The sequence below is a fragment of the Poecilia formosa genome, unplaced genomic scaffold (assembly GCF_000485575.1).
Source record: "Poecilia formosa unplaced genomic scaffold, Poecilia_formosa-5.1.2 Scaffold63, whole genome shotgun sequence".
Lineage (NCBI taxonomy): Eukaryota > Metazoa > Chordata > Actinopteri > Cyprinodontiformes > Poeciliidae > Poecilia > Poecilia formosa.
The window spans coordinates 1,485,387-1,510,543 of NW_006800002.1; the positions used below are offsets into that span (position 1 = coordinate 1,485,387).

Here is a 25,157-nt window from a genome sequence, read left to right on the forward strand (position 1 = left end):
ATGTCACTTTTATAAGAGTGTTTTTTTTTTTTTTACATATTTGTTAAAACTGTCACCATGTCAGCAGCATAACGTGTGACAGATAATTTTAAATAAATAAATAAAGCTCCTGTAGATCCTTCCTGTGCGACTACTGCAATCTGAAGACACTCTCTCCCAAAAAGAGCCAATCAGAGCCAGGAGGAGGGTCTTAGAGCTGTCAGTCATGTTTGTGTACGTGATGCTAGGTGTGCTACAGGTGGAGAAACAACTTACTTTTATAGGAAAACAATTTATCTGCCATAATAAGTGGCCATGCTAACTAGGCTCTGGTGATGGGGAGAAGCTGTAGCATAGCAGAGAGCGTACAGAAGCATGATTGACAGCGCTAAGACCCTCCTATTGGCTCTGATTGGTTGCTTCTGATTGAGGTGTATTTCTGCAATTAGCACTGGGAGCCCTAAAGCAAAGCTTCAATTTTTTCTTTTTTTCTTTTTTCTTTTTCAGCTTATCTGTTACAACATGGCGACAGGTTTAGCAAATACGTAAAACTTTTTTTTTTTATAAGCTTTTATTTTAGTGGCATAAGTGTATTATTTAAGATACAGTAAACAAAACAAATTAGACTGGCTATGCATTTGTTTCAAACAGTCGTTGTACCGCGAGACTTTCATACCGATCGATGCCAAGTTTGGAGCTTCGCTCGCGTCCTGCAGTTTTTACAGGGAATGTGGCGACATGCTGCCGTTCCCCATCGCACTGAGCTGCTTCTCGGAGCTTCTGCCTGCGACGAGCGGAGCTGGCCGACTCCCTATGCACCATGATGGATGATGGGATTGTTATTCAGCATTCCTGGGCTCCGCTCCACTGCCAAGCGCCTGTCTCCTCCGACGGCCATTGTTCTCCTGTCGGTTGGAAGAGTCACCTTTATCCGATTGAAATAAATGAGATATACTCAAACCGAGACATTAATTACAAAGTTTATCTCCTGGCTAAAGTACACTAATAAAGGTCTCTAATAAGGCATCCATCATGCCCAGGCTCCGTGGATGTGGCTGAGGGCACTGGCCAGAGGTCACCTAATGTGATGAATGACAGTCTGTGATGCAACCGAAGATATTACACATCCCTCCGTCGGTCACAGAGACGTGGAAATCGGAGTTAACTTTAGATTTCTCAGCAAAATCACAACTCAATCCTTCAAGTAAGCATTGGGTGTGTCCACACCCACCCACACACACACACACACACACACACACACCCACACACACACACACACACAATGTGCTTACTTGTCAAACAGAAAGCCAGCATAACTGTAACTACTGTTTTTGTGGGCTTAGCCTGCAGACAATTATGACAAATGTGCAGTCAGCGCTGCAGGCTCTCACCGCTGACTGCTGCGGGGCCAGCTCCGAAAATTGGCCCTGCTGGCTCAAAAGATAAACTTAAAGAAACAACCAACAGGATGGCGAGAGCTGCTCGGAATTTATTTATCACTTTCCGCGGCCCTGACTCCGGTCCGGGCGGGCGGGGACGGTGGGAGATTCTCAACCGTAAAATTATATCACAAAAAAGTCGTGTTTTTTCTTTTTTTTTCCACATGATCCATTACTGTCAATAATTGACTTTGAGCTATGTTTTTTCCCCTCGACGCCTGCGATCAAGCGTGATAGCACGACGACCTCTTGCTTGTTTATTTTTTATTTTATTTTTTCGCCTCTCCGAAGAGAAGTGGATCAGCGGGAAACCGCGGAATGCAGAGCATGATCTCTGCTCAAGGATGCATCAGAGGAAAACATTGACTCTTTTTTTTTTTTTTTCCTCACTAAGACGCAGGAAATGCATGTATTTTTGACAGTTATTCAGCAAAGCGCTCCTTTAAGCATTCACCAGAGGATGCATCTTCCCCTCTCTCTCCGTGCAGCGGTCATGACCATGATCCATAATCAGGATAAACTCCAGTCGTGTTTACCGTCTCTAAACATCGGTTTCATTTTAAATTAGATGTTATGGCTGAGACGTTCAAACACTTGGATTGCAGGTGAAGTTCAAGGTGATTATACATCATCTCTTCTCTGAGACTGGCGATGCAACAAAAAAAAAAATAAAATAGAATTAAAATGCGCAGGCCAAGCAGAGCGCTGAGACCAAGCTAAAACTTCTGGGAGGAACAGGCACCATTCTTTTTTTTTTTTTTCCCCCGTTTTGTTTTCGTTGATTTGAGTAATTGCAAAGAAGTCGAAGTTGGGAGCTATGAAAAGAACTCGCCATTGTGCTCATCCAAGACTTGAAGAGTCTTTTTTGTTTCGCAGAAAAGTAAATCATCCGTGCAGTGCAATTTCGCTGACCATATTGTGGCTTTTGGCGGCAACTCAGAATGACTGTCTGACATCTCTACTTGTTTCTCTGCTAAGATTGCGCCAGCTGTCCCCCGTTAGCTTTATAATGTGCTCTTTGTTAGCGTTTTATCGAGTGTCTTGATAATGGCAAAACTCGAGGGCAGGCTCCATCCAGCACTTGGCTGCAATAACACAGAATGTGCACAGAGAAGAGCCGCCGTGTGCCTGTGTGAAAGAGGAAGCGGCGCAGAGACGAGACAATGTGAAATCTGCTGTTAATCGGTGCTGAATGCGACGCCGACGGAGTACAGCAAGTCGGACCACGTTATGGAGTAACGGCCTCAAAAGTCCTTTGAATTACACGCTAAAGGAAGAGCCGATAACCAGATTCCCTGAGTCCATCAAACATCATGTTAAGTTACTTTATATAAGATCAGGAAGCAGCTGGAGTCAAAAACTATTCATTTTGATTTTGTCACTGAGACAATCTAAAGAGTTACATCTCTTACTGTTGAGGCTCAGGATGCAGAAGGAACATTTCTGTTTTTACTGACAGAGGACTTAAAAAGTAAAAGTTAACTCACTGGATTAAAATGCTCACATTTGCCTTTGTGGTCTGACTGGTGATTGATCGTCAGTCGTAGCTGTTACTGGATCGGGGTCTGTCTTCATCCCAGGTTCAATTTGCGAATGTCCCTTGAATCCAAGATAATCGAAATGGCAAACTTATTTCCAACCAAGACAGTTATTTTTTTTTATTTTTTTATTTTTTTGACGCTCAAGGATAAAACCGTCCTCTTCATGTGTTTACTTCCACAGAACCCAGCCATGTTTGGTGCACAGATGGTCCTTGTAGCCAAAATACTTAACCATCATTGTTCTGTTCTTGCCTCCATTCAACATATCCCATTTCAAAAGGTTTTTTTTTCTTTTGTTTTGTTTTTTTGCTTTTCAAGACAACATTTTGTCTGCTTCAAAACATGCTACATCATCATCATCATCATCATCCATTTCTAAAAGAGGATAATCAATCTGGAGATTGAGACACAAAAGAGAAAGCTTCATTTGTGTCAGGAAAATGTTTTTATTTTACCTTTTGCTTAGAGGAACAGTGGAGACTCTAATTTTGGTTTTTCTGTGTCACACTTCTCAAATTTTAGTATTTTTCTGGTTATAAAAAAAAGTTGACATTTTAGTTCAAAACCAAATATCAGTAAAAATAACAATAACTCCTACAGTAAAAGTAGTACCTGACATTATTTTAGCAGCAATAGGTGTCACTGTTAGACCTGTTGCAACAAGCAGTAAATCAACTGATCACACAGTAAAGTAGCTTTTCTTGAATTCATTTTATTAGTTATTTCTGTTGTTTATTTGACTTTATTTAAATGTTTTACAGCTCCAGGGTTAAAAGTTTATTAGAATTTAAACATTAGTGATATTTGAGGATGTATTCTTGCATTATGATGCCGTTACCATCGTATTACTTGAAAATTGTCTCTAAACAACAACATTATCATTTATCGCGATAACGTCTGGGACAATTTATCGTCTCTCAAAATTAGTTACTGTGGCAAGCCAAATCATAATCATTGTTAGTTTTATTGCTTAGATAAAAACAAATAGTTCATATTATATGTTTTACTTTAATTTTTTTTGTAAACACAGCAACAATAAGATTATCCAAGATCATCAAACTTTCAGGACCTCATCCCAGTGCTTGCTTGGTGTATACCTTTAAAACCGCACAAACAGGGCATATTATTTCCATGTTTGTCTTTTGTAAAGTTGCTAAATGGTTACATGTAATAAACCGGTGAAGTGTTTGGGGCTCGCACTGGGAAACACAAGGCAGTCCTTTCAAACAGATTCAAAACATTTGCAATTAAAAATGCCTCTTAATCATTAAACAGGTGTCCTCATGCATGTCATGCATAATACAAACATAAAAGCCCATTCACGAGTGAAAACAAAATGACCAGCATACTTAAGTGTAACCCTTGCAATATGCAAAGCAGCTGCTCCCCCTCATATGCAAAACAGCCCTTTTACTTCTTGAGATCTATTATTCCCTTTCTTGCTTGCATATCCAATTACTAAATGAGCTCTGCCTCATTCCAGCAACTCAAAAAAAAAAAAAAAAAAAAATTCTGTGGTAGCAATTAGTAACACCAGAGGGTAGCATGGCTTGTCTTGTTGTTGCACATATAATGTCTCCCTTTGGTGTCATTAACCATTGAATATGTGGCCTGTTGACTGCACTGATCATCCAGTTAATTGTAAGCGTGTTCCTGTGCAAGAAAAGCGCAGTCTTCGTGCTGTGTTTGTTGCACTGGTGTGTACAGGTGACCGATGACTGTATACGGAAGACAAAACAAAACAAAAACAAAAATTCAAAATTAAAAAATTAGCGTACAATTCCCGGTTGCCTACAAAATGTGTTGTCTGGGAGTCAGACAACAGGAAACCTTCCCCGAATGGCGACGATCTTGCAACGCGTCCTGTCTTCGGAGGTCGTCTTTAAAAGGACGGTGCCGTATTGTCGAATAAAAAAAGAAATCTAAGTAACTTTCCACTCGTGCTCTCCTTCCTCTTGCTGTAACAGAAGTTCACCCCTGCAGGCTGACCAAAGCTCTGTGGTTTGCCCTGGGCAAGCTGCCTTGCTTCTGCCTCTGCAGCTCATCTGTCACTGGCCAGACTTAAAGCTGCTGGATCTTCGCCTGAAGACTTTTAAAACTTTCTGGCAAGAGGTCACACATTGAATTAGAAAGCCAGTAGGAGAGGAGGGGGCAGAGGGGGGAAGACGGGTAAATCTTGGGACAGTAGCAACAAGCAAGTATTAAACTGCATATCTATGGCTGCAGAGCCTTAAACGCCGCTTGCCCTCCGTCTGTCAGCTCATCATAAGAGACTCCAGCTTTTCAGAATGTCTGAGCATTCAGACGTCATGCGCAAGTTTTAACTGACCGATCCAACTTGGTTTTGCCTTGTGGTTTTACTGTGTCGTGTTATTTTTCTCTCATTTAAATATTTCTTCCACCATTTCCAAAGTATAGGACTTTTAAATAGAGTAGGTTTAGGAGTTTAGAAACCTGACTTTTTTTTTTTTTAACTTATTGCAGCTTATATGAATTTGAGTAAATTCATATGAATTTAAAAAGCAGACTCTCACGTAGATAAAAAAAAAAAGATAATGAAAGCTAACCTAAGCAAGAGTAAAGGAACAGTCTTGGTTTTTGGGGTGAACCCCCCTCCGCACCCCAGAGCGCCCCGGCACCCAACGCACACCCCAAACCGAAACACAGTCCCTCAACAAATCTCTTCCTGCAAAAAACATTAAATCATTTAATTTCTTTAGTAACTTAATTCATTTCTGACCAGACTAAATACTTTATTTGGTTTTGAGCAAGAACATTTTGTCTGAATAAATTAAAAATATTTGGGGGCAAACATGCAGAGAAGCTACCAACCTAGTTTGGTGCTGAATTGGAAACCGTACATTAGATAGAAATGCCTCTTAAAGCTGCAGTATGTAACTTTTGTAAAAAAACAAACAAACAAAAAAATCTTTTTTTACACATTTGTTGAAACTGGCTAACAGAGCCTGTTGTTAATTATCATGCTAGTTAGCATGGTCGCCACCATTGACAGCGGATAAACGATTTACCTATAACTGTAAGTTGTTTTACCTCCATGAGCAGTACACAAGCTTGATTGACAGCACTAAGACCCTCCTCCTGGCTCTGATTGGTTGTTTTTGGGAACAGTATATTTCTTCAAACAGCAAAAGTCGCTCAGGGAGGAGGCAGGGGAGATCAATCTATTCACAGATGATCAGTTTCGTAACATACTGTCACGACATGCTGACATGTTTTAACAATTATCTTAAAAATATTTATTTTATAAAAACTACACACCGCAGCTTTAAGTCAGGCATGTTTTCTTGCAACACTAGGGGGCATCAATTTCTCATTGCAACATATTCCCACCTTTAAGCTCCAGAAAACACATTCAGGGTACAACTGATAGATCACGTGTGTAAATAACGGCCATCAAATTGTGCCACCCTGGGTGGTGAGCCATTTCGTTCACATTAAAACATCTACTGACAGTAAACGTATCGGCTGTGATTTAATACAGTTGCAGTTTGTCTTTGTATGCTGAAGACTGGAGGTCTGGTAAACACTGCAGACTTATGATCCATGACACTTTCCAGTGCATTTTTATGACTTCCATTATTGTTGTTGTTTTAAAAAGCAAAAAGCAAACTTGCTCCTGGGTAATTCTCATGGATGCCCTGTACCTAAACCCTTTACAGCTGTCAATCTTTGTTTCTAAAAATGTACAACTTAAGACATCATCGCCGTCCTCCCTGCATTTCCTCCGTAATGTTTTGCCACCTACCTAAACATTTTCAGGCCCAATTAAAATCTCCCACATTGCAACAGCTCCCCCAACCGATGCATAACAGCGGGACTTAATCCGTCCACCCCCAGCTCCTGCTTTTTTCTCAGTGGGACGCCATTAGGTCTCAGAAAATCTTCTTAAGATTTCCGCAAAAGAACGTGACAAAGAATCAAAGATGTCAGCCCCGGCCTTCAGATTTGGTATTCATCTGTTAACTATACCTGCTCATTGCATGTTGGGATCAAGGGGGCGGTTGGGGCGGCCTGTCCAATGTGTGTGTGTCTGTCTATCACAGGGCAACATAGGGACACATATCCAGCTGTCGCACATGTTTGAGGGTTGTTGAGGATCTTAATGTTGATGTTTTTTGAATGGTGGGAGGAAGCTGAAGTACCAGGAGAGAACCAATCCATGTACAAGAAAGGCATGCAACCGATGCTGCCCCCTGCTGGGATTCGAACCCACGACCGTGCACACCACTGCGGCACTGGGGTTGAACTGTGATTGCCAATTTTAAGATAAATTGTATATTTTTAGTCATATTTCAAAGGTTTGTAGGTCTGTAAAATCTTGTTTGATAATTAATGGACCGCTTATTGTTTAATTTGTTGCTTTTTTAAATCACAATTTAATATTTCGAATTATTAAACCAGCTCTAATATGACACAAAGTTAGCTAAAGTAAATATAACATGTATTTTTCAAATGATCTTTTTCATCAATTCTGTGAATTAGTGATGTCCAAGCCTTGTAGGACACAGTATTCGCCACACTTCTTTAATTATGAATTCACCGTGATTACCAAAATATTTTTGCAAAACTGACAGCCCTGTCACAGTCCACACAAGGCCTGATTTCCCTGAATCATAAAATCTCTCCCCTTGGACATCCATCAGTTCGGCAAATGATTACAGAAGCATTTCAAAGGCCTTTGTGTGTAACCGAGGATACCATGATAAACAAATAGAGAAAACATGAAACGGCAGGAGACGTTAACAACTTATTCATTAAGGTCGCCAAATAACAGAAAACAACACCTGAAGCTCCGCAGACAAGCTCACTTGTCTAAATTAAAGTCGATGTTGGTGACTCAACAATAAGAAGGAAACAAAAAATATCTTCAGTGGAAGAGTTTTAAACTTAAAACCACTGCTGACCAACACAAAGGCCTGAGGGAGAATTGATTTACTGTAAGACTGAAAATATTCTTTTGACTGACGAATGTGGAACTTTTTAAAGATGTGTTTAATGTTACTGCTGGCGTCAAACTACTGGTACACAAGAAAAAAAGACTTCATACTGACATGCTGATGGTGCTTTAATGGTCAGAGGGACGACTCACTTTAATTTCTGGTACTTCGAATTCTTCTCTCTATCAGAAAACTGAGCAGAACAATAATCTTGACTCACACCAAAGTCTACACAGAGCATGGTAGAAGATTAACTGCCAGTTATAAATAGTTATCTGATGGCAGTTAGGTTATGGGGCTTTTATTTTTATTTTTATGATGAAATTTATTTGATGAATTCAAATATTTAAAAGACAAAAACACAAGAAGTCGGTAAGAAGACAAGTACTTTTTCACAGTCAAATCCACTCTGATAAATAGAAAGGTTAAAGGTGCATAAATAACATGCATGTGAAGGAAATCCTGCCAAAACCATCAAAAGCAAAAGTCGTCCATTCCAAAATGTAAATTGCCTTCCACCAGCAGCCCGACAGGAGTTAATAAATGGTCTGCAAAGCTGGTAATTTGCCCGGCGATGCTGCAAAAAAAACCCAAAAAAAGTACTCAGAAAAGCTACAAGTGGGTGAAATGTGGGAAAGCACGCACTTCCCCCCCCCCAACACCCCCTCCGCACTTGAGCTGCTGAAGTGTTTGTCATTCAGCTTAATGGGGAGGATTCAATAGGGAACGCCTCAGCAGCATCTTCAGCGTGGAGATGGTCGGAGCCCGGAAGGACTAGATGCTACGCTTTCAAATTCAAATTCAGGAATACTGTATCGATCCCAAAGGGAACTTAAAAAAAGTATGATAAATCTGGCCAGTCTAAATATTTTCATTTAGATTTATTGAAATAAATTCAGCCGACTGCAGGAAGTAGATCTGCATGGAGCTGTGCTTGAAACTCAGTGCAGTTCTTACGTTTGGATGACGAATGGTGAAAATACAAAACAAAAGTCCGACTAATTTTTAAGTGTATTTCTATTGTTTTTCTAAGGAATAATTTTGCATTTAGCATTTCCTGTCCTCCCACCTTAGGCAACTTCATTAAACTACAGGCACAATAAATGGCGCCTGGTTCAGACAGTTAGGGATGTAGCATCTAATAAAAACAACAACAACAAAAAAGAAGAGTTTAAAAGGAATTATAAAAGCAAAAATAATAAAAAAAAACACACAAAAAAAACTAAACATTTTAGGAGCACCTCTGCACCCATTAAAACAGCTATATGTTTTATTTTTCAGTAATTATTCATCACAATCACGGAATCTTCAATATACGCACATAAATAATTGAAGAAGAGCTGATGATTTTTTTCTTTTTTTTTATATTTCAGAAAAGCATCCATGTGGTAGTAACAGTGTTAATAATTAATACAGCTGCCCTCTTGTGATTACAGAACTAGGGAGAAGATAGAGAAGCTCTTAGTTCGACTCTGCAATTCAGATGAGTGACCCTGAGGTTCATTCACCAGCAGGAAAACTTTATAAATTGATTTCTTAGCTTCAAGCCTCCGTTTGGCTTGCGTAAGACTATTCCTCTGGGGTGTGTTGTTTTACACAGGTTATCGTCCAGGCAGTGGGACTGTTTATCTCCTCTCACATGAGTCAGGGCGACCTGATTGTTTTTGTAATATGATAATGCATTAGTTTCCCCCCCAAACTTGACATGAAATGATATGATCTCTTGTCCACATACAACTCATATTTATTAGTAATTTGATCAAAGCTTTTATCAAACGAAATTAAAGATTCCCTTAAGGGGTTTTCCCTGTGTGAGTCTCATTGAAAAAAAGTCAAATAAATGAACGCAGCTCCAAACAAACACGCAGCATTATGTTTCCTGTTTCACAGACAATGAAAGGATAACGCAGAGAAAGAAGTGATGTTTTCTAAATGAAACAGAACATCATTGTCAATGCCTTCATGTAATGGCTTTTAAATTAATAGTATTTCAGATTATCAATGTGTCACTTGCTTAAAGCAGCAAACATAATGTAGCCGAGTATAAAGTTGTAAACATTTGATCCTGAGTTCATCAGTGTAGATGGATAAAGTCACAAGATCGTCAAAGTAATTTGAGACGCAAAACTAACATGTTGTTATGCCACCATAAAGTAGCAAGTGTCGTGATTCCCCAAAACGTTTTACTGACAATAAAACATTAAGAGTTTCATGGACGTATGAAACACAACAAGAGGAATGCTTTGTCCTTACAACATTTTCCTTTGTGAATGTTAAGGATCGTAGCCCTTAAACCCAAGCGTTAACTTTCTGACAGAAGTCTTTAGAATTTGCCATAATTTTTCTACATCTTGTTTTTTTCCTTATGATGCCATCTATTTTGTGAAGTGCAGCTATCTAGCTATCTAACTAGCTAGCTCGCACAGATAGATAGCTAGTTAGATAACTAGCTAGATAGCTAGTTCTAGATCTAGGTTTTGCTAGAACTAGCAGAATCTTTTTTCCTGTGACTCCTGGATGTAGGCACCAGCCTCCCCACAACTCAGCAATAAGACGATGGATGGATTATTTAATCCCAGGCACCCTGATTTAGGATTCAATTTTATTATAAGGAGTCTAGTTCAGTCAAAATTTTGACAGGCATGTCTGGTAAATAAGTGAAGCAAGAGGCAGTTATAAAATGTGATTAAAAAAAAAAAACATGTCTTGTTAATGAAGGTAAGATAAAAGCCTAAAGAGAGCAACATGGTGGCTTATTTTCCCCCAAAACAAAGACAGTTGTGTACAAAATCTCTTGGTTTTATTGAAAATGTAGTCGCTTCCCATTTCGGCACGGACTCTGTGAGGCCAGAATGTACATGATAAATGTGTAAAGAAAAAGACAGAACTAGATGACATGCAGTAATAGTCCTCTGTCAGGCTTATAGATGTTGATAAATGCTGTGGTTAAACTCTGTCTGTGACCCTGCCTGGAGTGGGTTGCCCTGAGAGAGGCCTCCCTCTCATTTCACGAGGAATCCTCACAAGACGGGAACTTTTTGACATGAAAAATGACACAAGGTGAAACACAAATCGGATCACAATCAGGAGGAAGTAGTTTATTCTGGAGATGTTGACAAGACAAATGTTTGTTCATTGGGTTGTAATAATCTGTAATCAGAGCACAGCAAATGCGTTTTCCATCAGACTGTTTTGTAGTGCAGATAGATTTGAAAAATTGCCTCAGGACTGTGATCAAACACTGGAATCACATCATCTCCAGCAGCCAGTATTAGAACATTTTGTAAACAGTGTTTATCTATAATCGCTGTCTCTTTTTTTTTTTTTTTTTTCTGACATAGCAGAAAGAAAAATGCATCGCCATACTATTTTTTTTTCTTTTTCTCCTTTCTTGGAGGTTGGCATTTGGAGTTTTCTATAAAGAATATGGACTTTAGGAAGCAATCCCCTGGGAGTCGGTCCTTAAATAGACATAAAGTGTTTCCCTACGGTGAAGGTGTGCCCTACTTTACACTAGATTAAAAGAAGCTCTTAATACTTCCGTGTCAAATGCATAGGTGGATCTGTGTTAGCTAGGATATTATTAAAAATTATTTTAAATAATTCAATGTAAAAAGTAATGTTCCTGATTAGTTTTGAACATATATATTTATTATATATTTATTCTATGAAACAGTCTGTTTTTATATTTCACTGCAGTGTGACCGGGATCATCTGTTGAGTTTTTTTTTATTATTTTTTACTTTGTGTTGGGCTCCAGAAGGTCAGTCCAGAGTAGGTCGCCTGCATAAACAATAAAACAATGCTTTCTAGGTGCGAAAATCGACACATTTGCCAACTGTTTGCCGTTCTCCTGCACACACCAACACTTCCAGTCCAGAGGTGTTGCGTTTTTTTTTTTTTTCTGTACCAGACAAAATATGTGTGGAGGTGGTCCGGGTGGGAGGAGTGTGAACGCGGACATAAAGGACCATAGCAGTGTGTTTGCATGTTTTAGCACAATAACAACAAATTCATCTACACTTGACATTTCCACGTGAAAGCAATTTAGCTTTACATCTCCTAGGTTGCAGTTTAAAGATTTTTTTTTTTTCCTTAAGATTGCAGGCAGCTATTGTTTTCCATTCTTTTCTCCACAGTATAAAAATCAATGGGATGACTCTTGAAGCTCGAGCTGAGTAATTTATCAGTCAGCGCGTGAACATGAAGTTTGCTTTTTGTGGGTTTTGTCTGCGGTACGTTGTTCCACGTAAGCTTCAGACTTTTTGAGTCTGCGGTGGATTTAAAACAAACGGTTCCGCAGAACTGTGGCTGAGCTGCTTTCTGAAAATGGTGCGCTTTGATGGCTAAGGGCGTGATATTAAGTAAATGCGCTAACTCCTTTTTAGCATTTAACAAAACCAGCAACGTAAACTTATTCGGATATTAGAAACGGCACCTAATATTGTATAATCATGTTTAAGTTGATCAAATCTAAATAAGTAATTAGACTCCTGCTCTTTATTGTGTTAAATAACAAAACCTATTGAAGCAGTGTTTGAATTAAATTACTTCGTTTTAGCTGTTGAGTAAATGTCAAACAAATTATTTGGCTATTTTTGGTCATTTCAGGCGCAGTTATAATATATTCCATCTTCGACGGCGGCATTTTCGCTACTGAACGTCCAAAGGAAACCTTTTAATCTCTCCCGTTTCTTCTGGATTAAATATAAATTGTGGCCACAGATAAGCTGCTCTGCTTTGCTTCGCTTCAAAATCCATAAAAGAGGCGGCTGAATCGGCGGCATTGGAGCGCATTTGTTTTACTCACAGAAGAACCTTGAGAGTAACACACGATGCCAATGCAGCGTAGCAGAAGGTTTCAGTGCAAAGCAGACAAAATGTGGAACTTGTTTTAATTTATTTCAGCTATTTATATGCTTTATTAGTCTTTTTTCCCCTCCATTTTACTTCAGTGTTAGTTTTTATAGCACATTTAATACATGTGCTACCAAAATTGCTTTACAAAGTAAAACAAAACAATCTGGTAACACGTTATTTGAAGGGGTGTGTGTAACACTGACATGATCTTGTCATAAACAAAACACTGGTTATGAACATGAAGGAGTCATAAAGTGTCATTCTGTAAATAATATTTTTAATGCAAAGCTGCATTAAAAGTGTCGACTTTGCATTATTTGGTAAATGATGACACTTTTGAGGAAAGTCGCATTGAAATTTGCCTTAAAAGTTCATTAAATGTGTCAAGTTTGCATCAAAAGTGTCATTATTTATCGAGTGATCCTTCATGACAACAGTCATAAGTATTTATGAAGACTCCTTCATGTTCATAACAGGTGTTATGACATGTTGAAGACAGTCTTATGCACACCCTTTCGAATAAAGCGTTACTAAAAATCCTAACACATCTTCAACCGGATATAATAATTTCTAATGCATATCTTGAAACCATTATCCTTTAGTAGACATATGAGAAAAGGTCAACATTGACCTTCAGTATGCAGAAAACATGAATAGCCAATGATCGCAAGAGAGTTGCTCTGCTCTGGACCAATCATGTGGCTCGAACAGAGCAACGCGCTAACGGCTAATGTTTGTGCAGTCGTGACTTCTGACTTCAGCTAACAGGCAGGACTTCACTGAAAAAGACGTGGGAAAAAATGAGTACCCCAAAAAGGAGAAGTGACCAAATGACATGGTTGATAATTTGGTTGAATGGAGGAACTTTGCCTGTGAAAAATCAGACAAAAAGACAAAGTATTGTGCACTACAAACTAATTCCAGCACCGAAAACCACCGACCTGGTGGACTACTTGAACCAGTAGCGACTGCTGGAGCTCCCAGGTTGCAAAACTTTACAATTCCACAGATTTTAATGTATAATTTATCTTATAAATGAAAAACTTTAAGGGTGACAGAAAAGGAAAAAAACAGGATAAATCTGAAGTAGATTTAGAAACATCAACCTGACAACATGTCTGCAGAAACTGCCTCTCTTCCCCATTATAGACATCAAACCAACAAAGCGATGCATTTTATACACACCTACCTTTCTAACCCCATTCAAGTGCAAAAAAGAGTCAATATGTAGAAGAGGAACTGAAATCATTAGCTGATAAGGAAAAAGACTGAAGATTTTCAAGTCTAAATCTTGAAACTTCTGAGGATAAAATGAAAACTGAATGGTCTGAATGTCGATGCATCAGTAATCTTTCAAATCTTTTAAATCAGCAGACTTTACACACATATTATGTATATGATGTGCCCAACATACTAATCGTAAATTATATTGAAATTAGCTCAAACTTAACCATTAATGCTATGAAAATAACTTAATTTTTACTTCCTCAGTCATTCTTGCACACTGAAGCTGAGCGCTGATGCTAACTGTGTTCAGCAGTAGTACTTAAAGTTAAATTTAGCATCCTTAAAAATAGATGCTTAATGAAACCCAGTGGCTAGGCAAAAAAAAGAAAAGAAAAAAAAAAGGCAGAAGACTTGAACTTTACTTCTCGTCATTTATTTATACGCGGGCCTCTTTGCAAGGCGTGCCATTTGTAGAAAGAAAGGGAGTACATTAGATTAATCTGACTAATGAGCTATCACATTGAATAAATAAATCTACAAGAACAATAATGTATTTTAATAAGAAATGCTAAAGGCCGCTCCCGTGAAGAATTACCTCTCAAAAGCCCCAGCCTATAGAATAAATCTGACTTCCCATTTTTGTTGACACGTGGGGACCACGTGAAGTTGATTTTAATAATTGATCACCGCAAAGTGCTGCAAGAGAGCTTTGCTGATAAGCAAAACAATAGGTTTTTGCGTTTGAATCACAACATCCTATCGATCCCCTTTTGAAGAATGCTTAGTGGAAGAGTCGCGGACTTGGGGATTATTTATGGATCCTTCGTGACCTTAGCAATTCCCTCCCGAGATCGCGTTTAAGGCTATGAAATTGACTGGCAAATGTGCGCGCACGCAACGGCCAAATCCAAAGTGACAGCAATAATCAGAGTGGAGAGATTAGCAGCCCTCTGCTTTATTTTTCCTTATCCTACAAAGGCATACATCATCATCATCAGCAGCAGCGGGCCAAGGTGGAGCTCCTTCACCTGCGGCGCAGGCCGTCGCTCGGTTTTGGGAAACTATTCTCGTTTGTCGCCTTTGATTCATCAACGCTTATTTGCTTTAAAACAAAGGCAGCACAGGCGTCTTTTATAGAATGGAAATCGGAATAGTTGAGGATTAAAGCCTCTCTAATGCCAAAAAGAGAGAGAGAGTGTAAGGGGGATTTGTTTTAAAGTACAGTTCCTGCATTCTGATTGTACTTGCTTTGAAGCATTCGGAATACAAATTCCCCGTCGTAGAACAGTGGTAGCTGCTTTTAAGGAAATTAAAGCGTTTTATTTTTATTGATTTACTTACTAGTTTTTAGAGCCTTTGCAGCACCTTGCAGAAGGACTCACACCCTCTAATTTTTATCACATTTTTTATCAAACACAAACTTCACTAAGTTTTCGGAACCAACTTCAAGTAGTGCATAACTGTGAAGTGAAAGGAAAAGAAAACGTGGTAGTTTGCCATTTTTTACAGCTGCGATTATTTTGTACATCTAGGGATTTACATTTTTGCCCGTTTTTTTTTTTTTTTCTTTTTGCATAATTACAAATGGTCAGTCAGATTGATTGGAGAGCTTCCATAAACCTAACTTTGAATGTTATAACAAAATGGGTGTATACAGGATAGTTCTCCTTCTGGAAGGTAAAACTCTTTCCCAGTCCAAGTGTTTTGCTGTCTCTAGCAGGTTTTCTTCTAGGAAGGCCCTTATGTGTTTAGTTGCATCCATCTTCCCATCAACTCTGACCAGTTTCACTGGAAATCCCCCCACATGCACACCAATTACGCTGCCAACGTTATGTTTCGTGGCAGGAATGGCTGGTCAAGGCTGCAACGCCGAGCTCCAGTCTAGCTTTCCAGAAAGTTCAATTTATATTAAAAATATTTTCTTCTATTTATGACTTTCATTTAACAACTTAATATTTTTCTGAATGTGACTGAACTGGATTGATCTGGAAGCATTTAAGTAAAGGGTTCTTAATTTATATTCACAGCACATGTTCGGGAAATCTCACTACTCATGTGTCCCTTTTTCTTCCAGTTTAATTATTTCCTATTTTGTGTTGGTCTATCATATAAAATCCCAATAAAGAAAAAAAAAGATGAAACTTGTGGATGTAACATGGCAAAAAATTTTAAAAAGTTGAGTGAAATTAATACTTTCGCAAGACTGTGTGGACACGGACTCCATAATATCCACCGCAACTTCACAGAAACTAGTCTTGGCATCGCGTCTTCGTTTCTGAGTCATTTGTCTTTTCACACAATCTGCTGGGTTTCGGTTCAAGGTGAAGAATGCCAAGAAACAAATCAGTTTCACAATTTTTTTTCCCTTCTTTTTTTTTTCCATAGAGTGGACTCGATCTGCCTTTCGTGGCAGACTAAATACGCAGCAGTTTGAGAGAGCGATTGAACGGAAATAGAAATTTGAGCGGCTTAAACGCGGAGTTCGTTTATTTTCTTTTCAGAACCTCGTGAGTGCCGCTGCCAAAACGTGAGGCTCTCTTTCGGTGGCGGCAGCGCTGAGGGCACACTGGCTCACGCTCACAACCTCCTTCTGTTGTTCTCCGTTTTACACTTTTGCGCTGCCTGATGCCTGGGATTGCTTTTCAGAGGACAATGGTGTTCAAGTTTCTTTGTTGTTTATTCAAAACAAACAAAATGAAGTGTCACTGAATAATAATACCCACATACTTAGTGTTTTTATTACAGCTGATATGTAATCTTTAGAGGCACTCTTTTTAGGCAGGCTACAGACTAAACCTTGGCTCCCGTTAAAGTTACTCTGAAGTTTGAAAACTCGAGTTAGACCCATCGTGCTTCAGGTTGTTGGATGTTGGTGTCCATTCATGCAAACCAGCAGCAGAAGTCAAATCATTATATTTATTTTATCTGGATTTCTACTTTAATTTCTTGTTCATTTTAATGTGTTGCTTTGTTTTGGAGCTTGTATTCTGCATGTTTTTTTTTTCATTTTGCTTTTTCTATTTTTATATCTTGCTTTGTTTTTGCTTTAAAACACGTCCTCTCTTTGTGTATGCCATTCAGTTTTAATTTCTGTTCTTATTTTAGGTTGAATGCTTTTTTTTTTTTTTTACCCACTCTGTTTAAATCTGCTGTTTAGCAGCAGTTACCATACCGGTACTTGTTCTGAAAAAAGAAACAGTGAACGACTGTGGCTTTGTTGAGTGATATAACCTTAACCCTTGTGCGTGCGAGGACTGAGGCAAATGATAAAGTTTTACGTGTGTGGGGTCGGATGGACCCCATTTGTAAACACAAGGTTTAAGCTAGCACTATGCTTTCAAAACCAGTGCTTTAAGCTTGACTACCTGTTAGTTGCATTGTTTCAGGAGTTAGCTAAGAAAGTCTGCCTGTTGTGCTTGCTGTCAACACTTGTGTAGAAAAGCAAAAAAAAAAAAAAAAAGATGGACCCACTCTGTTTAAATCTGTTACTTAGCAGCAGTTAGCATACTTTTAGGAAAAAAAGAAGCAGTGAAAGAGTGACAGACAAGAGCCAAATGTTTTGTAGGCTCTGTTAGAATGTTGCCACAGGCTAACTGTTGGCTGCTAACAATGCTAAAGTTGCTGTCTTTGTCAGAGCTTTCCATCGCTACCTTTAACCACTAATTGGACCAATTTTAGCATTTGGCTCAGATCTGCCTGGTGGTGCTTCAAGACCGGAGATCGGCCTTTCATTTTCCAGTTGCATTGTATCAAGAATGTTTGTTTTTTTGTTGTTTTGCTGTAGTTTGATAAACAGACTGAAGGCAGATTATTTATAACATTGTTAGCAATTCCCCAAACTTTGTGAGCTCAAAAAATAGCTTCCCCAAAAATAATATTTTTACTCATCTCTTTTTCTTGAATCTCATAAGGTGGAATAGTCGGAGCTCTGGTTTTGTGTTTTCTCTCCCTGTCGTGCTCTTCTTGTGATTCTCTTGATTGTTTCTACAAGTCTGTGTGTGTGTGTGTGTGCGTGTGTGTGTGTGTGTGTGTGTGTGTGTAGAAACTCATGGCAGTTTTTCCTTCTCTGTTAGTTTCTTGGTTATTATTTACTAAACTCTGAAACAGGCCAGTGGGATGCTTTTAGTTGAGGGTAAACCCTTTCTTTCATCTCAGGCTTTTTAATGGCTTATTTATCTAATGGCTATAAGTAATAAAAATAGTCATCGAAGGTTTGTGGCATCCTCCTCCCGAAAAAGAAAATGATTCAGTTTTATGCAACTTTTATTTGTGAAGCTTAGTTATGCTTAGATGTTGTAAATCTGTTTCATTTACTGCTTTTTATACAGATAGAGCAGATAATAATAGATAATAATAAGAGTGTTCATTTCTTAGTTGAAAAATTCTCAAGGTGACTTTTTCTGCAAGTTGTGAAATGTGCTGGTTTTTTTTTTTTACTTTGCTTATCTGTTTTATGCTGCTTGTTTTGGTTTTTAACATATCTTTTATTGTTTTCTTAATAAGAGCAGAGATTAAGATCTTTACTGTCTTTATCAGAGACAAGTGATAATAGATCTGAGGTACGGAGACTGTGCTTATGAACTTATTTTGTAAAAGAAAAAAAAAAACTGGAATAAAAAATTAGTCTATAAATGTACGAAGCTGACCCCAAAAACGGTTTCAGAAGTAACATCCAGCAAAATGTGACTCTTTTCAAACTACAATTTCCATGGAAGTACTTTCCTTCTGCTTTTTAAATATGCATTACGTGTTGGTCTATCACCTAAAACAAAATACGTTGAAGGCTGCAGGTGTAACCTGACAGAATGAGAAAAATCAAAGGCATATGAAAATTTATTCAAGACCTGGATAGAAGTTTTGCCTTTTCTTGATAGCATTGTGCCTCACCCGATTCCTAAATATATTCATATTACTTTAACTATCATACAGGCAATTGTTAGACAGTCACAATGAACATTGTTTACATTTTTTTTAAATAAATTGCAGACAAACCCCCCCCCGTCTACTTTGATATCACCCGCAACTCGTAAATACTTGTTAGAGTTACATAAATAACTTAGTAGTTACTTCTTAAATTTTCTAAAAGCTTCTGTTTCTTCACAAAAAAAAAAACCTTTGAAGGTACAGTTTCTTTCCTGTTTTATTCAAAAGAAAAAGGCTGTTTTTCCTCTCTAAAGCTCTTCCTTTTTAATCATTGAACTTGCAACGACTTTAGGAGGCGAAGTCAAAGAGGTGAAGTGATGAAAGAACGAGACACCGAGAAGAACGGCAGCAGAGGAAGGGCGGGCGGGCAGGTGGGGGTTAGGTGTCGGCTAACGGGCTAGCTGTCACTGTAGTTCAGCGGCTGATCTGCGGTGACACTGATGTATTCACAGGATAATCCTCGTGCTCGTGTCTAGATCTCTGCCGCATCCTGAATCAATACAAACAAAGTGACTACAAAACATCACTGAGGAAAACTCTTATGTATCTGTTTTGTTGGCTGAATATTAAGGCCCCTGTGCGTGTGCGTAGACTGAGCCCGGCGCTTGTGGCGCGCATGCTAATATGCGGTTTCAGGGACCAGGTATTAGCAGTGGATTACAGGTGACTAGCGGGCTTTTGAATCTCTTTTCCTGTGATACTCTTTGAATGTGTTCATTCCCTTTGAAGTGATGTCAGTTTTAAAATATCTCAACCCTTTTATGTATAACCATAGGTTTTTGCATTCAAGATTTTTTTTTCCCTCCCCCCCACACTTCTTTTTAAGAGGGAGGAGATGAAAGCATCACAACAGTCAGAATCCTTCAAAGAGTCTTGGAAAAAAAAAAGTCTTGGAAAAACTCTTGCAAGAGAACGAAGCGCAACTTGTTAAAACGCAACGCCGAGGCTGTTGTTGTGTCTGGGCGATCGGGGCGCCACAGCAGGTTGGAGAATCTGAACGACAGCCAGATCCAGACGGCGCTTGCTCGTAGCTCCTCTCTTGTCATCGCATTTGATAGACTGATTGTGTGTTTTGCAGCAGTAATGAGCTTTACAGTATGTGTGTAATGTCTCAAGACCTGATTCGTATGCTGGATGCACCAGCTAATTGTTCGCAGTGCACATTCCCCCCTCGGTCCCACGGCTCCTCCTGATTTGGATTCATTTAGCCTCTATTTTGCCTCATTATAAAGCCCTTTGTTATTGCCAGGTTGTATGTGAGGTGTTTGGTGTCCCTGTAACTAACTCCAGTAATTTAATTTGAAGAATCAGGTGTACCGCCGTACCTCTCTGCATAAATACAAAAGAGGAGTGGGAAGGTGCTAATTTAAACTGAACGGTGAATTATGAGGGTATTTTCGATCAAATGTATAAATTTGAAGAAAAGAAAGAAGCAGGCATGTTTTCAGGTTATGTGCTAGCTTTCAGCAACTACAATAGAATCAAAGCAACCCTGACCTTATTAGTTCAATTTTTGCAAAGTATAGATTTGCATTTCAATTTTTTGAGCCCAATCTCTAATTTTTTGTAAAGCTTTGATCAGTTCAAAGCTTTGATCATGTTACGTTCAATTTGAAATAAGAAATGTAAAATGTGATAAAAAAAAATACATGTTTGTGTTTATTTGATTCCTATTCAAGACACTTTGATAAGATTGACTATATATATAATACAGGCAGCTACAGAGTATCTTTGTTTACATTTTTGGTTGGTGGTGTGCCTTGTGATTTTTTCAATTAAAACAGTGTACCTTGGCTCAAAAAAGGTTGAAAAACACTGAGCTAGACGATGATGGTCAACATGCTAGCATTCAATCTTCTTCTGTTATTAACAAAGTTCTCACTGAAGAGTGTCTGTAGCCTGACCTAGTAATATTTAAGGTATGATGAAATCGGTAATCGTATATACGTAGATCAGACTTTGTTTAGGCCCTTTATTACATTGTATATTGACATGCAATAGGAGGAGAGACAAATTGGGAAAACATGGCCCGAGACTGAAACCCAGGACATTTGAATCCTGCCATCAACCAATTTCTCAATGCATCTCTTGTTTTTTTTTTTTTTTTTTTTTTTTAAAGGGAAAGCTGGCTCACACCAAACAGTGGTAATGACAGGACGAACATGCAGATTGCTTACACTGTCATTTTTTTCTCCCGGATGCTAAACAGCGGCAGAGAGAAGCGGCAAAACTAGGATATTTACCCCGGCGCTCCGGTGGCTGTCTTTTGTCTGCCCAAGGCAAACAATGCCCTGTGCACACACTCGGATCCTTCCCCACCACCACCGCGCCGTCACTTCAGCAGGTATTCTCAAGTGTCTGGCCATTAAAAGTTACAAGTGTGCCTGCTGCTGTTTTAGCGCCGCAGTCGAGCCCGCAGTTTAAAAGTTTGCATTTACATTTGAAAGAAAGGAAACTCCTCAACAGTTACTCATGAGAAGTTCTCACCGCTGCGACGGCTCTACAAGCTCGCCTGAACCTTTCTTCTTCCCCCCCTTTAAAGACTTCCTAGAATTTTCCTCGTCAATCATCCCTTTCGATTCATCTTTATCTCGCTCGGCGTGGCTGTGCGATTGAAGGTGCTCACAAGTGTGTTTGCATGTGTTCCTCCTCTGCCGCTTGGCGTCTACCATTGTGTGGGTAGCGCAGCCCTGAGGGCAGTACCCCACAAAGCAAGTAATGGGGCCGAGCACGCAGAGAGAAAACTGATTTAGAATGAGAGGCATCTCTAATCTTCTGAGGTGTCAGTGTTGTGTCATGGATTAGTGGACTATTTATGCTATGACCCTCTTCTCTTTGTTCCCTCCCCCCGGCAAAAGATCACCGTGTAACACTACTTCTAAATGGTAATATTACTATATCTGGCAGAGGTAATAACTGCTGTTATCTCCACTCGTGTGTCGGGGTTGCTTCGTTTGTGGCATTTCTATTTAGGTACGATTGATAAACACTGAACACCCCGACTAGACGTTCCACGTTTGCATTAAAACTAATCAGAAGGTGAAAATGAGAGTTACGAGAAGACCGGAGAGGATCTTAACTACAAGCTGGGGCAGAAACGAGGACGTGGCGGTGGATAATGGACGACAAGGCGACTGTATGCCAAGGGAGAAGACAACCAAAGGTAATGCAGGTGTGATGATTGGGTGATTGATTGAAACCTGGTGTTTAGGGAAGCAGAATACGAAAGCCACGAAACACAAACCAGACCACAGCCTTACAGTGGCCAAAGCTGCCTTTCCATTGACCGTGTAATTGTGCAGTTTGACATAAAATAAATTTGTCAGTTTTGAAAGAAAACTTTGGCTTTTCAATAAAACGTTTGGGCACCAGGAGGAGGTTTTTCTTTGGCTGTATCAAAATTGCTTTATTTCGTAAAACTGCAACAGAAACAGTTTTTTTTTCCCTGCATCACGATTCACGACTTACAACCGGATGTTGGCGTGGTTTGTTAGTTAATAACTTATCATGTGCACAACCTTATTCACCTGTGATTTTTGTCGTGTTGCTTATTTTATGGAAACACAGCGATTGCGAAATTGCATTATTTCGACAATAGCGGAATAAGGACAGAGTTTTACGCAGATCTGCAACGGAAACGCAGCTCATTACAGCAGGTCTGTTCTTTACCACTCGCCTGTGAATTACCTGCCGAATGGTGAAGGAGAATAATCTGGGAGTTTCACTGTTAAACAAAGAAAAACCCACTTATTAATCCGAAGAGCCAAAATCAGCTCTCATTGACGACGTCGTGTTCGCAGAGAGGCATCTGCCTGCAGACGTCGACACCAGGCCTGGGTTGAACTATTTCAACAGATGTTCGTGCAAAATGCTGTGTGATTGGATCACTTCAATCAAGGATGACCCGTCTGATCAATTTAAGAATAAAGTCTCATAACAAACACCCCATCTGAAGTTTAAACAATATTCCATTATGTTAGTCAATACATCAACTATCAACTACAATTTTTTATGGTCAGCCAGTTCTGACTTTTTTCAAAAGAATAATAACATTTTTGGCACTGAAACAATTTTTGCCTTCCCTTTCGTGATGTGTAAAATAAATGCCTTTAAAATAAATGTAATTTGCTCTTTTAATCTTTCATTTTTTTCACATGAAGAAATTTAGAAAAATCCAACTTTAATTTATTGAGTAGAGAAAAACAAATCAAGTTTTAAAAATAGATTTGGTAACACTTTATTTGAAGGGGGTTGAATTAGACTGTCATGACACTTTCATAAACATGACATAACATCTGTCATCAACATGAATAAGCCTTCATGAATATTTATGACTGTTGTCATAAAGCGTCATTCGGTAAATTATGACACTTTACTGATATAAATTTGTTATAAAATAATTACTGATTTCACTTTAAAAATTAGGTAACTTTATGTTATTAAAAGTAAAGTTTAAACAGTAATGATTTCTTGGTTAATGTCAAGTTGTNGTTCGTGCAAAATGCTGTGTGATTGGATCACTTCAATCAAGGATGACCCGTTTGATCAATTTAAGAATAAAGTCTCATAACAAACACCCCATCTGAAGTTTAAACAATATTCCATTATGTTAGTCAATACATCAACTATCAACTACAATTTTTTATGGTCAGCCAGTTCTGACTTTTTTCAAAAGAATAATACAATTTTTGGCACTGAAACAATTTTTGCCTTCCCTTTTGTGATGTGTAAAATAAATGGCTTTAAAATAAATTTAATTTGTTCTTTTAGTCTTTCATTTTTTTCACATGAAGAAATTTAGAAAAATCCAACTTTAATTTATTGAGTAGAGAAAAACAAATCAAGTTTTAAAAATAGATTTTATTACTGAAGAGTGGTTTGCTCTATGAAGCACTATTTTAAATAACAGTGCTTCAGTTTTCTTTTATTTTTATACTTTTTAATTGTGTTTCGGTGTTCACGCTTTCCCCGATAAGCGCTTGAGGATATTTTTTTCTGGGAAGGGTACTATAAGCGTAGCCTTTACTTACCTGCTCACGTATAACCCGCCTTCTGCCAATCACGGCGTTTAGTCCTCTCCAGTATTAGACTAAATGCCAGAGAGGGATCTTTGACCATTCATCTTTGCACAATCTCTCCAAAAGGTTCAGAGTCCTGGGACTGCGCCCAGCGCTGTTCTATAAGATGTATGTCTGGGCACCGACATGGCGAAGGAAGATGATTTGCTTTGTGTTCTGTGTGGTTCTGCGTTGAACCACACAGAACACTCATTCTGTGTGAAAAAAACAAACAAAACAAAAAAAACATGTTTTCAGTTTTTTGTCTTTGATTTTTCTACAAAACTCACTTGGTGTGAAAGCAACTCAAGCAAGGTTGGGGTGCTATGACGACGATTCCACTCCAAAGGTCCCAGGGTGCATCGCAAACTATTTTACCAGTAGAAGTGAGTATTTATTGTTGAAAAGCTCAATCTTTGCCTCGTCAATAAGCACGTTGTTGTCGTAGTTGCGTCCTGCTCATGTGAACTCCACGTGCTTCCTTTGGTGATGGTGTGAGAGCAAACAGCATTTTCCTGACATGCCTCCCAAACAAACAACATGCTGGCGGGTAGATAGTGTCTGATTGTTGCTGGTGACCCCCTCCCCTCCCCCCAGATGCCATCTTAGCTGCGGTTCTCTCACAGCAAGCTTGGGAGAGTGTTTCACCTCCATTATCAGCCTTCTGTGCCTGGTGGAAAGATAAAAAACAAAAAAAAACAAACAAACAGACAGAATCCTCATTCAGCCTTGTGGCCAGTTGCTGAAATAAATGGTTTTCTGTGTCACCGCATGTTTATGGCCTAGGGAAGCAGAATGTTGTGTGGTACTAATGAGAGAGGTTACTTATGAAAAATGGCTTCAGGAGTTTATTCTGAAGATTGTAAGTATTTTACCAGAACCACATGGTCGAAAGGTCCTACCGCGGTTTTACCTTGGCGTCCAAAACGTACGAGCTAGCTGATGTTAGGATTTACGTGGAAACTTTCCTGGTTCCTTTCGCATTAAAGGGGCAGTGTTATAAAAAAAAAAGACTATTTTGAGCTTTATATTATGTTATAAAGATATTCCCTCATCAAAAACATACCTGGAGTGTTGATTTGATTCTTAAAGGCATCAAAGCCAACATTCGGCTTTGCACAATGCCTTGGTGGAACCGAGCGCCGCCTTCGACAATGAAGCTCCTCCTTGTAG

At 38.9% G+C, this 25,157-nt stretch overlaps 1 protein-coding gene and 1 long non-coding RNA gene across 2 annotated transcripts in view; one reads left to right on the forward strand and one right to left on the reverse strand.

Annotated features, from left to right (window-relative positions):
- Window positions 1-25,157, forward strand: part of cadm1b (cell adhesion molecule 1b) — a 282,457-nt gene that overhangs the window by 118,580 nt on the left and 138,720 nt on the right. The gene's annotated exons all lie outside the window — the stretch shown is intronic.
- Window positions 532-3,623, reverse strand: LOC103139642 (uncharacterized). Its single transcript, XR_476427.2, has 2 exons — window positions 2,906-3,623; window positions 532-884 (listed from the first exon to the last, which is right to left on the reverse strand). It is a non-coding gene; the product is annotated as an uncharacterized LOC103139642 (long non-coding RNA).